Raw genomic sequence first — 14,645 nt, 5'->3', positions numbered from 1 at the left:
CACCGCAGTCCGCTCTGGCTGTTCCTCCGCTGATTCTGGGCAGGGAGAGGCAGGGGAGCCTGCAGCACAGGCCCAGAGCCCCGAGCTGTGGGGCTCCGCTGGTCCCTGAGCAGCAGCGTCCCTGCCCTGCCTTCTCCTCCCGTTGTCAGGTCGCACTGACACGCGGCCTGAGTCCAGCCTTCCCTTTTGTGACCTTGCTTGCACGGGTCACAATGGCCACTCTGACATCAGCATCGTGCATCCACAATTGGGGCAGCCATGGCCTCAGGTCCCTGGCAACCACTTGAGGCAGCCCCCTTGGTAACTGCCCAGGTTCTGAGATGGGTGCGAAGGTTTGGCCAGGAGGGAACCCAGGAAGGGACTCCTGCAGCAAGTGCAGGGCCAAATGCCACGCCCTGGGGCAGCCATCGAGGCTGGTACTGTTGGCAGTAAGGTGCTGTTCAGGCACTGCCACTCCAGGGCTCCAGCCCCGGCCAAGGGAAATCTCTGCTCCTGCCCCTGGCAGGGGGCAGTCACACAGAGATTGTGCATTGAGTCAGGAGTGGAACTGAGGCCACACATGGACTCTAGGTCTCTTCAGAAGGTTACTCCGAGTTTATTAGAAACCCATTATTTTATACACCGTTCTATTACAGGTGGACCTGATTAGTCATTTAATCAGCAGCTCTTCGCACCATTGGCTAATTCACAAGACACTCTTTGCTAAACATCTGATGAGAAAACAGCCGTTCAAAACACCAGCTTCAAGGTTGTTTTTAGTCTTTCTCTCAGGCATCTCAAAACTCCCCACAGCAACACCTGGGAAAGTTTATCTGGCTTCTCTTTCTCTGACTAAAGTGTTGCATCCACATGGATTCTCTTGCACTGGAGAAATTCAAAACCTGCTTCAGGTGAACTGACATTTTCCTCAAGACCTCTCTGGGGAAAACCAGGATGAAAGTGAAGGCACTGCTTTGTTACAGGGGCATTGCCATGCCCGAATCCTCAGTGAAGGAAGAAAATTAGCAATGGTGACACCGCTGTATAAACACAAAGCACATTTCAATGGTCAGCTGAAGTGCCCGGAGGAGACAGACATTAACCACCCTCACACTCATCCTCAGGACAGTTTTGTCTCCACATTTGACAGCTCTTCCTTTGAATGTTGTTTGGTTTATTACAACTCAGAGGCTTAAAATAACAGTGCCCAGTGTAGTTATTAGACCCCAAAACATTCCTCTAACAATTGCCTTATGTATTTCTCACTGTCATGTCCCAAGACTTTTTATCTGAGGTCAGAACAAAAGAATTCCAGCCTCCTGCCCATGATAGAGATGGGGAGATTTTGAAAGGATATAAGGACAACCATTATCTGTTGGGAGGTTACTGTGTCTTGGTTTGACAAGACAGGAGTCTGTGAAGGAGGGCAAAAGCCTCCTGTGGAATGGAGAAGGTAAACCCCCTCCCTCTGAGTTACCAGGATTTTTAAATTAAAAAGCTCTCAGGCAAAGATATGGGAATGGGAGTAACAATTCTTTACTAGGAGAAACTAAATAACAATTTAAAAAGGCAAATGCAATTGGTACAAATAAAACTAGTGATAAAGTCCACAATCTGACACCCTGAGGAGTCGGGTTGTTAGTAGTAGTCCGGTTGAAATGACAGCTGCTCCCCTTGCAGTGGCTGATGAATTGCAGCTGAAGCGGTGATCTTAAGAAAGGTATAGTTTTCTGTGAAGATCTGGTGGCAGTTGGGCTGGTCTTCCTCAGCGCCGGGGCTGCCTCCGAGCTCCACCGCCGCCGCCTCACCGCGCTCCGGCCGTTTCTCTGGGAATCCCGCCAAAGGAGCTGCTTCTCTGGGAATCCTGCAAAGAGAGAGAGAGCTGCTCTGTCTCCCAAAAGGTACCCCTTTATACAATAAAAGAGTGCTTGGCTTCCCCCTCTGGGTGGAGCATCTCACAATGGGATGGTGTTACGTTACCAGGCCTGCAGTGAGCCAGTCAATGGCCCGTTAACAAACGATTACCTCTTCGGAACCAACCATTGTTCTTGGAAGAGATAACAAACCTGCCCAATCTCCAACAGATGGCAAATAGAATACAAGCTTATCTTACAAACCAGGACACTGATGAAGAACAGGAAGTTCAGGGGAGATGGAAAGAAGTCCAATTGCTTTCCAAGAATAGGAAGAAAAGCTTTTTAAAGCCAGTATACTTTGCCACTTTATATTTGCTTCTCTCCCAAGACAAAAGATTTTACAGTGTGACTTTATCACAATTGGTTTTGTATCTAGAAAATTAAATGTCATTGTTCTGTAAAATGATAAAGCTGCAAAATCTAAAATTAAAAAAATAAACAACCAAAACCAAACACCAAACCAAAGAAAACTGAAGTATTTGTCAATTCAAGTGCAAGGTAGATCAAGTGCTACCTGCCAGCATCAGTTGGCAGGTTCTGCCAAGGTGCAAAGGCTGCCACACCAGCATGGCAAGCTTGAAAGAGTCCTGTGTAGATTCATCACAGTGGAGAAGATCAGCAGGACCCGAGCAAATACAGAGACTTGTACAGTTTCAGAAATCAGATACAGGAAACAATTCCTTCAGAGCTCTCTGCTACAGTTTAAATTCATTATCTACCAGAAGGAAAAAAGTAAAACAGACCTTTAAAACAGACTATCAAAGCAATAGTGGAGTTTTCAAGAATGAATCATTTTCTCTACTCTATGGGACTGGACTTAAGCAGATCCCACCCTTGAAGGGAGCCTGCGAGTGCAAATACAGAAGGGGCAATCCCACCCTGAATTTGTCAGGAAGAGGAGCTGCTCTTTCCCCTCTCTGTGGTCATACAGTTTGTCTTTTCCAGACTGGGAGGTAGGAAATTTATTGTTAAATTACATTTCTAACAAATTTAGGAGCTTTAGATATTGCTTCAATACATGCAGTAAAGCATCTCCTTTACTATATAAAAGCATTGTTTTTAAAATTAAGTTTAAAGCACTACTGCGATATAAAAGAAATGTTTTGTAAAAAGTACTTTATCCCCCAGAACTCAAATAAGGTTTTATAAACAGACATGCACTTGTTACTATAGAGAATCCTAGAAGCCTTTTGTTTCAGTTATTGTCTATCTTTTTTCTTTGTGTAAAATGCTGACACCTTTGGTAGGTGCCAACAGATTGAGTAATCCAACAGGCAGTTCTTTTCACTACCCACCATTACTTTCACACCATGAAGACTGGAAGACTGGTTTTTGTCAAGCTATTCCATATGACAACACATTTCCCCCCACTAACTCCAACAGCTGTAGCCTGAAATCAGGAAAAAAAAAGTTAACTGCCAAGTTAACCCCAAGACTTATTATTCTTTTAGAATTTAAAACAGTGACCGCACCACTTGTTTTTATGCTTTTATCTCCCTCATCTTCTTTTTAGTACAAAACACATACCATGCATACTCAGAACCTGGTATGTTCCCAGTTAAATCAAAGAACATGGCAGCATCCAAGCATCCACAATAACCTCCACTGAGACATAAATGGATCATCATTTATCAGTCACTCTGCCTATGCAAAGTAAGTATTGCAAATCACATGGATGATAAGAGGAGTGTAAGCAGAAGGAGATAAAATAAAAATCTATGTGGCTCTAAGGCAGAAAACATGCTTTTAAGTGAAAAAAAAAAAAATCAAACCTTACAGCTGCCTCTGAGAAACTACAGCACGTCAAATTCAGCTTTGTTTTCGCTTAGATCATCTCTCTTGGAAAGGCTGTAGATGTTGGGGTTTTTTTCCTTCCAATTGAAGCTTTTTCTAGGAAAAACATGAGACTGCACATGTACATCTTTGACTAGAATTTCCTAGAGGAAACAACTTCATGTGAGAAGCTTGTAAAGAAGATGTTGAAATCAATGGCTTCCCTGCTTCCTATGCCCTTTCCCCCCACCGTGACTGCACTTCATTTACCTGCATTAACAGCACGGATGAGAGCCAAGCTAAGAGAAGGAATTTAAAAAGCTGTGATGTTTTCTCTGCCATTACTTAAAGTGCCACATGCAAACCCAAGCAAACAGTCTCTATTAGACACAGAGGAACTAAAATAGGATCTTGCAGCCTGGATGTCAGGTAGAAGTGAACATATTTGTCAAAATTACTGTAGAACAGGTACTGCATCAGGAGTGGCAAAAATTAAAAATGCCTTCCTGGGGAGATTCCAGCAGGGAGAAGGTTGCAGACACTTGAATTAGGTTTTCAGGTACTGTGCAGTTTGTTGGCATCTGACCCAAGGGCACAGCTCCCACACACATAAACTTTGGAACATCTAAGCATGGGTATAAGTGCTCTGGCTTGCAAAAGAACTCCGTGTTCAGCAGCTTGCAGTGGGGAGTGTCCTTAGGGTGCACTCAGAAATAAACCAAAATTAGGCCCCTTATGGCTTTGGGGGTTAGAGTTTCTTGGGGTTTGTTTTGTTCTTTTGGGGGTGGATTTTTAAAGATGTGTAGAGAACTTCTAGTTGCGAGCACTTTACATTATTAGACCACGCTAGTTGTCTTACCACTGAGCACAATGAAATATGAATTATTTTTATCTAGAATCATTGGTGATTCAAGACATGACAACACAAGTATTGTAGCCTTCCAAAAATGATGTGTGTTTTATTCTCTTGATACAAATATTCTATTCCTAGGAATGAATGGTAAATACAACATTTGCACACCCATTTTTACAGAAATACAGACACAAAGAAGACTGTAGGGTATGAAATACCATGAAGCTAAATTCAGGCATTTGTCAGACACAGCAGCTCAAGGTACTGAGCAGCACAAAGGGTTCTGAATTTAAGAACCTCTCTTGAAAGAGACACTACGTGTGTCTTACCTGGAACTCAGCTGCTGGTACTGGATATTGGGTTCTGTCATCACAGCAGACACTGCCTGCACACTGTCAAATGAAATTGAGAGTTAGGCCGGAGATGGAAGGAGGGGTGAACAATTAACAGTTTCCTTAGAAAATGAGAATTGAATTTAAACAATTTTTTTTCTGCCTTTTTGTCTGTTCCAAAACATACAGTAATAGAGAGGAAATTTAGAGATCCCTTTGTTCCATCATAGCATTATCCAGTGCCTCCAGCTGTTTTAGATACCCGGAAGGTGGGACCAGAGTTCTGGTCCTCAGTTTTTGTGATTTGCATTCACTCCTCAACCTCTTCCCAATTCTTTAGGGTGCCAGGCTGCCTTGCAGGATCCTCACTCCAAGCCCAGCATCCTCACTGACACCAGCATTAGCCACTTCTGATTGTGCAGCCGCAGCTCGGTGCCATTTGATGCAGCTCTCCAGCTCTCCGCTCCCCCTCTACTCCAGCCTCATTAATCAAAATGGATGTTGGCAAACTGCAGTAAATGCCAATGAGATTTCTTCAGTGTCTCCTAAGTCTTCTTGAAAATAGTGTGCATGGAAATTCAGACGTTTCGCTCAGCTGCACTGCAGAGCTGACACTGCGGCACGGTATTTCAGAAAGGCAAAGGAAACAAAATACAGAACCTTCTCCTGGCACATACAGGTCACAACTAAATGACTGAACAGCACATGTTTGGTTTAACCAAGTTCTACTGCACAAACCAGAGCGAAAGCTTCAGGACATCACCTGATGCGGGACGGAGGGAAGAGCATATTAAAAATAAAAGCAGGGGAAGCGCCACAAATGCTTCCACTGCACCGAGCATCTCTGCAATTGGCCGGGAGAGCTGTTGCTGCACAAACTCTGCCTGCTCCCGCCCCACGGAGTAAGCCCTGCTCCCTCTTACAACAGGCTGAAGCACAGCATGGCAAGCTGTCCCCAATTACTATCCCTGATGGCCATCCCCCCTCAAGCTCACAACAGTAACAAGTTTGCCCGAGATCCTAAAAATCTCTCAAATTGAGCTGTGTGCGGGAGGAAAATTGTAGTCCACAAATGTTTCATGCTAAGCCTAGCAAACTTGGCCTCTATAACTTCTGGCTTCCAAAGCAACAGATCATGGTTCAAACCCTGCTGGGGTATTGTCCAATAAAAATCCCTTTCAGGTGCGTCATCACTGTAAGAAGGAAAGCAGGGAAACAAAGGTGAGGCAATTTCAAAAGGTACTAAACTGAAGGCAGAAAGGAAATTAAAGTCCCTCCTCAAAGAAAACAAGCCTTGGGTTTACGACTAAAATATCTTTACAGGGGATTAGTCTTGATTTTTAAATAAGAAAAAGGAAAATTTTCCCTTTGTGTGGCAACCATGTATTAAAATCAACACAGACAAAAGTGTACCTGAGTGTCTAAAAGTCTCACCTGTCCCAGGGGTAACTCTTTGTATTGGAAAGGTGCGCCCTAGCCTAGGGGAAAAGTGCTGCAAAAATACCTGCTGCTTTAAGTTATGAAATGGAAAAGCTAACATCCTACCTCTTCAGCTCCTACTCTAATGCAAAGCAGTGATGAATTTGGAAAAAACCCCAGACACTTAATAAAATTATCAACTTTAATGTCCTGACAACTGATATGCTGGAGCAAATCCTGAAGGACCCATGGGATTCATTAATACACTTTCATCATAAAAAGGGGAAGTAAAGTGAATGATCCCAAATAGCAGGCCAAGCTACGGAGAAAATTCCCAAATGTATAATTAAAAAGACTGAGTTAATAAGGATGTTGCATTAATTCAGGTCCATCAATAAAACAACCCTAGCAGCTTTAGGTATTATCTTCAAAACCAGCATTAATGTGGAATGTTCAGCAAAAAGTCGGGCTTAAATAGCAGTAAAACTCTATTTATTTGGGGTGAATAGGAGATTTCTTCTGCAATTACAAACAGTAATTGTCCAAGAAGTCACAAGTCCTTCATCACAGGAGTCACTTACACATGGAAATTACAGGATGTGCTTTTTTGGGGAATTGCAACAATACTTGAGAAGTATATAATAAATAAGAGCATGTACAAACAGGTTACCAATAGAACGGAATTCTGTAACTCTGGTTTGAAGAGTATTCTCACTCCTCGGTCACATCACAAAGGCAAAGGCAAAGTGAACTGAATATAGCATCCAGGCTAGGGCCAGATTTGACTGCTTCATGATTTAGAAACCTCTTGGGAAGCTGGGACACTTGCTCAGTTTGTGAACCCACTCTAAACTCTGTTTCTACTGGGGTATAGTTGTACTCAGTCCAGCTGGATTAAAACTAAGCAGAGAGATGCTTTCTGAACATAGCAAAGCCATAGCCTGTGGCTCCCTGGACCTGTAGGGAGCATGTCCTCACTCCCTAGCTGAACAAGCTATTTTTAGATTACACAAAATGGATGCCAACAGACCTGCTGTAATCAAATGCTGGTTAAAAACAGCACCTATCTTCAGCAAGGAGATGGCTCATGATGGCTCCCGAGGATGTTCCTAAAATGCTGTGCTGTCCTAGCCAGTTTTTCAAAGGTTCTTTATCGCTGGCTGGGGGCTACATCCAAGTCACTAACTGGATTGGACTGCTGTGGTATGCGTCTCGAGCTGTTTATTTTTTAGCATCAGTCTCATTACAGGGTTATGACAATGGGAAGATGCCAGCAGCTCACATCCAGGCAACAGACCAAGAACTTAATGTTACAACTTACTTTATAAACACTTTGACCAGTCACACAAAGCAAAAGCATATTGACAGTAGTTCTATCCAATCACTACAAGCACACGTACCTTTAGTTAAAATAATGCTTGCTTATATTGAATACAATACTTGCTTGTAAGCCTCAAGATACAATGCACAGAGCTCCATTATTAAGCTTAGACCTTCCTAATATCTCATCAGATATACTTTTCTGCAACTTAGGAAGTTATTCTACCCAAGCGTTAATACACAGACTATTATTCTCTTTGTCCTTTCTTTCTACTTCTTGTATAATTTTTCTGCTGACAAATCTTATAGCTACTGCGTAGCTCTAATCACCATCCTGGTGTATCTGGGGCCTGCCTTTCGCAATGTGCCCAAAACGCTCTGATTTTACGGAATCCCACAATTCCCCCTCTTCTTTCAACTGAAAGAAACTGTCATAATCTTGTCGTTTATTAACTACCTTGCATTCATAGCTTTCCTATAATATCTCTGCTTATTACTTGCTTAAAGCACCATTTTTGTTTGCATTAAGCATAGCTATATTACAACACAACAAATTTATTGCTGTGAAGGTCCAATCAGTTCAAAGCACATAAGTCATATTTGATAGCAATTACAAGTCATTGTTCAAAATTGTCTTGCCGATTCCAAGGTCTTAGTTCTAAATCTTTGTCCATCTCTATACCTTCATCCACTAACTCTGTAAGAGTTTGAGAACTCTCTGTGAATGCATTTCCTACCTCTCTTTCCTGAATGATAAAAACTTGTTTGATAGCTTTGCCCATCATGTGTTGTACACACCGAAGTATGCAGGTATTACTACTAGTATCGTAACTAAAATGCCTAACACACATAAACGTATTTTACAAAGATTCTTTAGCCAAGGTGCAAAACTCCATTCTTGGAACAAGTTATCTAACCATGATCCACCATCTTCTTTAATTTGAGCTGTCATATCCTTCAGCTTTTGTATGCTTTTGTGTATGGATTGAGAATAATCTGACAGATTCATACAACACGATCCTTCAAATTCCTCACAACCATGTCCATGTGCCGGTAAAAGAAAATCAATTGCTGCTCTATTTTGAAGAGTGGCATGTCTAACGCTGTTAACATCCGTCAGCATATCACTGATGGCAGTGGATGTGGCATTAGTTTGTTTACTCAGCCAACATCCAACCTGACCTAGTTGTTTCAATGCCACTGCTGAAGCCAGTTGGGGTAAAAACAAGCCTGCTGAAACCCTTTTCCCAGCATTTCAAGGCGTGAAATCACTCTTACACTCCTCATCATAGTAACTAGCAGATCTTGTCCCCCTATTCTTCTTCTTAATGACTGCTTTAGCTGTAGGTGCTATGACAGTGAGCATTCCAATGCTACAAGGGCCACTTTCAAGGCGTGATGGAATGCCCTGCCAAGCCCTATCTCCACAAATGAACCAATATCCTTTTGGCAATTGTCGTGGATATTGGTCCTCTTTGGAAAACACATCCCAGTTGTCTGAATAATTGCACCAAAAACTCGAATTCCCGTATGCAGAATAATGGGGAGTAACATTGTACTTTGGAGGATCACCTTCTCGCCAATCATTAGCTGTAAACATAATGCAAAAATCCATTGTTAAAGAACCAAGGATTACTAATTCTTGGGGTACAGATACTGCCTTGGGAAGTTCTTTCGCCCAAATACTCAAATTTAATACAGGATCGCCCGCACTGTCAATTTCACCTCTATTGAATTGTTTTTTGACCAAGGGCAAATTGTTTACTGGCACACCGACTAGGCAGGTTGAGAAAGGCTTTTCTGGTTCTGAATTAGACAAGCATATGGTATCTGAGCCTGCTGCCTTGGCTAAGGTCACCCAACATTAGGTTTTGGTTGTTCCACAGGCAAATCTGCACAGCAAAAAGCAATTAAACCCAACCAATACCAGCATATCATTTGATTTTGCTCCATCCTTTTTCATGAGCTAATTATTGGCAAAAATTCCACCCATATATACCAATTCAGAAATGTTGCTTTTGACCTTAAAATAAAATTTCACCTTTGAAAATCCCATAGAGAGGATCTATAACATAAGAAACAAAAATCCCTGTTTTTGCCAAAAAGAACTCTACGAAACCAACAATTAACACATCTATAAAGAGCATAAAAATCAGAAGATTGTAGGTTCCACCGATGAACAAGGAATGCCAGACATGACCCGCGATCTCTCTGTTTGGCTCACGTCTGCGTACTTGCTTCTACGGTCTTGGACTCGTCAACACGTTCTTGGGAGTGATATGGTTTGACGTTTTTCACAGGGACCCACTTAATTCCTGCACCTGTAGAGACAGAAGCATACCCTTTGCCCCAAGTGATTAATCAGAAAGGACCTTCAATTTGTCCTGTTTCAGGGTTTCTAATCAAAACAAGGGGATTTTCTTTCAATTTTGCATGTGTGTTATTTGAAAAATGCCTAAAAATTGGTGGATCGGGTTCTGCTACAGAGATGTTTAAGAAATGAAAAACATATAAAGCTTTGTTCAACCTCATCTGTGGTGTAGCCTCCATTTCCCCCCTCTGTTGATCAAGTATGCATTTTAATGTCTGATGTGCTCTCTCAACAATCGCTTGACCTGTGGGAGAATGAGGAATAGCAAAGATGTAGCAACACCCCAATCTTTTAAAAACGTGGCAAGTTTTTGAGATATATATGAGGGACCATTGTCGGTTTTTACTTCTTGGGGCACACCCAACAAAGCAAAAGCTTGCAAAAAATGGTGACAGGCATGATTACCTGTTTCACCTGTGTGAAGAGAAGCAAAAACTGCACCAGAGAAAGTGTCCATTGAAACACAAATATTTTTAAATTTAGCAAAAGAAGGACATTTAGTGATATCTGTTTGCCATAACTGCAGGCTTTGCAAGCCTCGCGGGCTGACCGCTCCTGTTGAAACAGGAGGCTGCACAAGCTGACAGTCAGGACAAGCACTAATGATAGCCTTAGCCTGACTCTTGGAAATTTGAAACATCGGCACAAGTGCTTGAGCGTTTTGGTGATAAAAGGCATGACTCAATTTCGCTTGCTGAAAAATGTTTGGTAGAGAGTTTGAAATAACCATTGTCAATTTGTCAGCTCTCGCGTCTCCTTCCACTAGAAATCCAGGAAGTGAAGAATGAGCCCTAATATGAGAAACAAAATATCGATTAGTTCTATATTGCAAAGTTGTGTAAAGACATGAAAGCCAATGATATATCATTACAAACATCCTTTAAAACTGATCCTTCTATTCTTTTAACCACATTAGCAGCATAAGCAGAATCTGTAATTAAATTAAAAGGTTGTGGAAAGAGCTGAAAAGCCCAAACCACAGCAGCAAGATCAACAACCTGAGGAGATAATTCTATTTGGACATCTGATTCCCAAGCTTTAGTTGTTTGGTTCAACCAAGTTATTACCGATTTGTGACTTTTGCCTGATCCATCAGTGAAGAGAGTTATTGCATCTAATGGTTCTTCACTTAATATAGGTTTTTCTCTAAAACTCAATTTTGGTTGTAATAATTTGTGAGCTGGGTAATGAACAGAACATATACCTGGGAAATGTAATAATGCATATTGTAAATCATCAGAATTTTGCATTGCCCAATCAAGATAATCTCTTTTCAGTAGTAAATAGATAACTGCAAATTCTTGACCTGCTAAAGTTAACAATCTTGTTCTGGCCTTAATTACAATTTGTGCTATCATCTCTAAAACTGTAAAAATAGTCTTAGGACACCTGTAGGGCAGAAAAAAATCCATTCTATTATCAACAAAGGATCTCTCTAAGAAGGATCCCATTGGAAAATGAGACGACAAAGTTGCATTTTTTCTCCCAAAATGGCAAAAAGGAAAGGCTTTTCTGGAACACAGCGATGAGCTTGTCATCTTTGGAGAGCTTCCATGACCTTGTCAAGAGCTGCACGAGCTTCTGCACGAGCTTCTGCACGAGTTAAGAGTTCAAGGAGAGTTGATGTCACAACTTCCTCTCAGCAAATCAGAAAGCAGACCCAGTTCATCATTGGTAATTCCCAAAACAGGTTTAACCCAATTGATTTCTCCTCGAAGTTGTTGTAAATCTTGTAGATTGTTGACACTGATCTGGAGCGGTATCCTTTGAGGTGTAATTGTTTTTTCAGTCATCTTCCATCCCAGATACTTCCAGGGTGAAATTTCTTGAATTTTGGTTATAGAAATTTCAAGTCCAGCATTTTGGATTTCAGTAACAACACTAGCAAGTCCCACAAGCAAAACAACAAGTCTTTTTATCAGAGTCCAACTGTACAGTACCAACAGATTTTTCAAAAATTTTTTTGTTTGCTTTTCCAGGACCTTTTCGAGCTTTTCCATTTGTTGTCGCAAATTTTCTCCAAAAGCTCTAGCCAAATTATCTCCCAATGTTTTTCCTAACTTTTCTTGAGATTCTGTAATTTGCTTTCCAAGAGCATTAACTTGCACATTAGCAAGATGTTGTGGAGAAGTGAGTTTACTGCAAGCTGTTAGCATCTGTGTTACAGTTGGAGGCTGATCAGGTAAAGTTAAAATAATTTTTCTACATTCTTCTTAGAATGAGACAAAAGCAAGGTTTTGGATAAAACAGGAATGAGCTTGTTCATCTGGACATTGTTCTTCAACAGCTTGGGTTAATCTATCTAAGGAAGAGCCAAAAGGTTCCAATTGACCTTGTCTGATAGTAGTATAAGCATTTACATGGGTACCAGCTGGCTCAACTGAAAACAAAGCTTTTCTAGCAGCATCTTTAATATCGGTGAGCACAGGCTGAGGCAATTCCGCTGCCTGATTTTCTGGTCTATGGAAAGGTGGATCACCTGCTAGTTGGGCAATATCTATGTTCCCATAATGTCTTGGGGTGACGTTATGGTGTTTGTATCTCCAATCGTGTGTTCTGTTTATGATTTGATATTATGTTCTGTGCTTTCAGAACTGACTCTGAAAGTGAAGTTTTGTTTTGCCTTGTTATCAGCCGTGGGTTCACCTCCCCCCATGGTCTGCTGTCTAGAAAAGGCTAGTGCTGGCTGGCTGGCTTTTGCTTGCTTGCTTGCTTGCTTGGCTTGCTTGCTTTGCTTGCTTCTGCTTTTGCCTTTGCTTCCTAGTCAGTTTAGCTAAGCAGTCCAATTCTTTCCCTAGACTGTTTCTTTTCCTTTCCTCTTCCTGAATACCATCTAGCCTGCTCCAGACTGGGATCTGGGAAACACCAAGAAACACCGGAAGCCTGCATTTTGTGATCTGCAGCAGCCATCCCCAGTGCTGGAGGGTAATTCCCAGCGTCCAGACCTGGGCAACCACTGTCAGGAAAGACTTTCTGGATTTGTTCATCTCTTCAGAGTGGTGAAAGAGTTTTGTTGTCATCTGGAGTTGTTATTTTTTTTTTGGTGCTGGGGAGTACTTTGTTTGTTGAATAAACAGCTTCTTTTCCACTTCTCTCAGAGAAAATTTTTTCCCCGAACCAAGTGGGTGGGGAGGGGCCGTGTGGGTTTGTTTTCTAGGGGCTCCTCCCAGAGGGTTTTCCCCAAATTTGCCTAAACTAGGACAAATATTTTGGCGCCCAAATTGTGGCTCGAGAGAGTGGGAAAAACCCTGTATTAATCATATTTTTGTTCCAATTACTTTGTGTTGGTATGGAGCAGTTACTGGTTATGTTGTTTGAATTCATAGTGTCTCTTGGGGTGAAGGCCTGCATGTGTCTCTGGACCCTAGGGTTTTTTGAGATCTTAATCCCTCTATGGTCCCTAGGTTTATTTTTTTTATCCAGGAATAGCTCTTATATTGTCCCTAATACGTAGGTTTTGCAGTAGCAGGGCACTGATCAGAATATCCATCGGGCTGGGCTTGGGTGTAATGGCTTCCAGGGGGTTTATAAAGGTGCTGAAGTCTGTTTCTGGAATGTATGGTTCATGGTTATGGTTGTGCAGCCAGTTTGTTAGAGGGGAAGTAGGGGATGAGGCTTTTCAGCCTTTGCTTTCCTTCTTCTACTCTGAATTTGTTACCTTCCTATTAGAGAATGCTCCGTTTCCCCTGACTGTTAAAGAGACCATCTTCCTGGTGTTTAATCTGGTAAGCTTTCTCTATACAGTCTGCAGTCTCTCTAGAATGAGGGCTGAGGTTTCTAGAGGGGCCGATGAGACCTCTGACCCAGGAGTAGACGCAGGTGTGAGAAATCCTGAGTGGCCAAGGGAGTCCAGGCCGCCTCAGAGGTGATTGGCACAGAAGCACAAATCCTCCTGGCACCCCGACTACTGGTGCTGGGGTGGATGTTCAGAGGAAAGGTTCCCTCCACCCACCATGCCACCAGTGCTACATGGAGCAAGTGGATTGCTCTCATCACGCAGCGCGCCCATATTGGTAAACTGAATCGCCCTGGGATTTTGGAAGTAATTACAAATTGGCCCGAAGGTGAAAGTTTTGGTGTCACAGATGAAGAAGAAAAACCAGTGACATGGGCTGAAGAAGCTCCACCATACAACCAACTGCCAGCAGAAGAAACACGCTACACTCTCTTCACCGACGGTTCCTGTTGCATTGTAGGGATGAATCAGAAGTGGAAAGCAACTGTATGGAGTCCGACACGATGGGTTGCAGAGGCCACTGAAGGAGAAGGTGGATCAAGCCAGTTTGCTGAACTCAAAGCCGTTCAACTGGCCCTAGACATTGCAGAAAGGGAGAAGTGGCCAAAGCTCTACCTCTACACTGATTCATGGATGGTAGCCAATGCTCTATGGGGGTGGCTAGAGAGGTGGAAAGAGGTTAACTTGCAGCATAGAGGAAAACCAATTTGGGCTGCTGAAGAGTGGAAAGATACCACTACCCGGGTAGAGAAGCTACCTGTGAAGGTTCGCCATGTAGATGCCCATGTCCCCAGAAGTAGAGCTAATGAAGAGCAGCAGGTAGATCAGGCTGAAAAGACAGGGATGTCAAAGATAGACCTCGATTGGGAACACAGGGGAGAGTTGTTCCTAGCACGATGGGCCCATGATGCCTCAGGCCATCAGGATAGAGGTGCCACCTCTAAGT

The sequence above is a fragment of the Lonchura striata genome, chromosome 12 (assembly GCF_046129695.1).
Source record: "Lonchura striata isolate bLonStr1 chromosome 12, bLonStr1.mat, whole genome shotgun sequence".
Taxonomy (NCBI): domain Eukaryota; kingdom Metazoa; phylum Chordata; class Aves; order Passeriformes; family Estrildidae; genus Lonchura; species Lonchura striata.
This window is presented reverse-complemented; position numbering follows the sequence as displayed.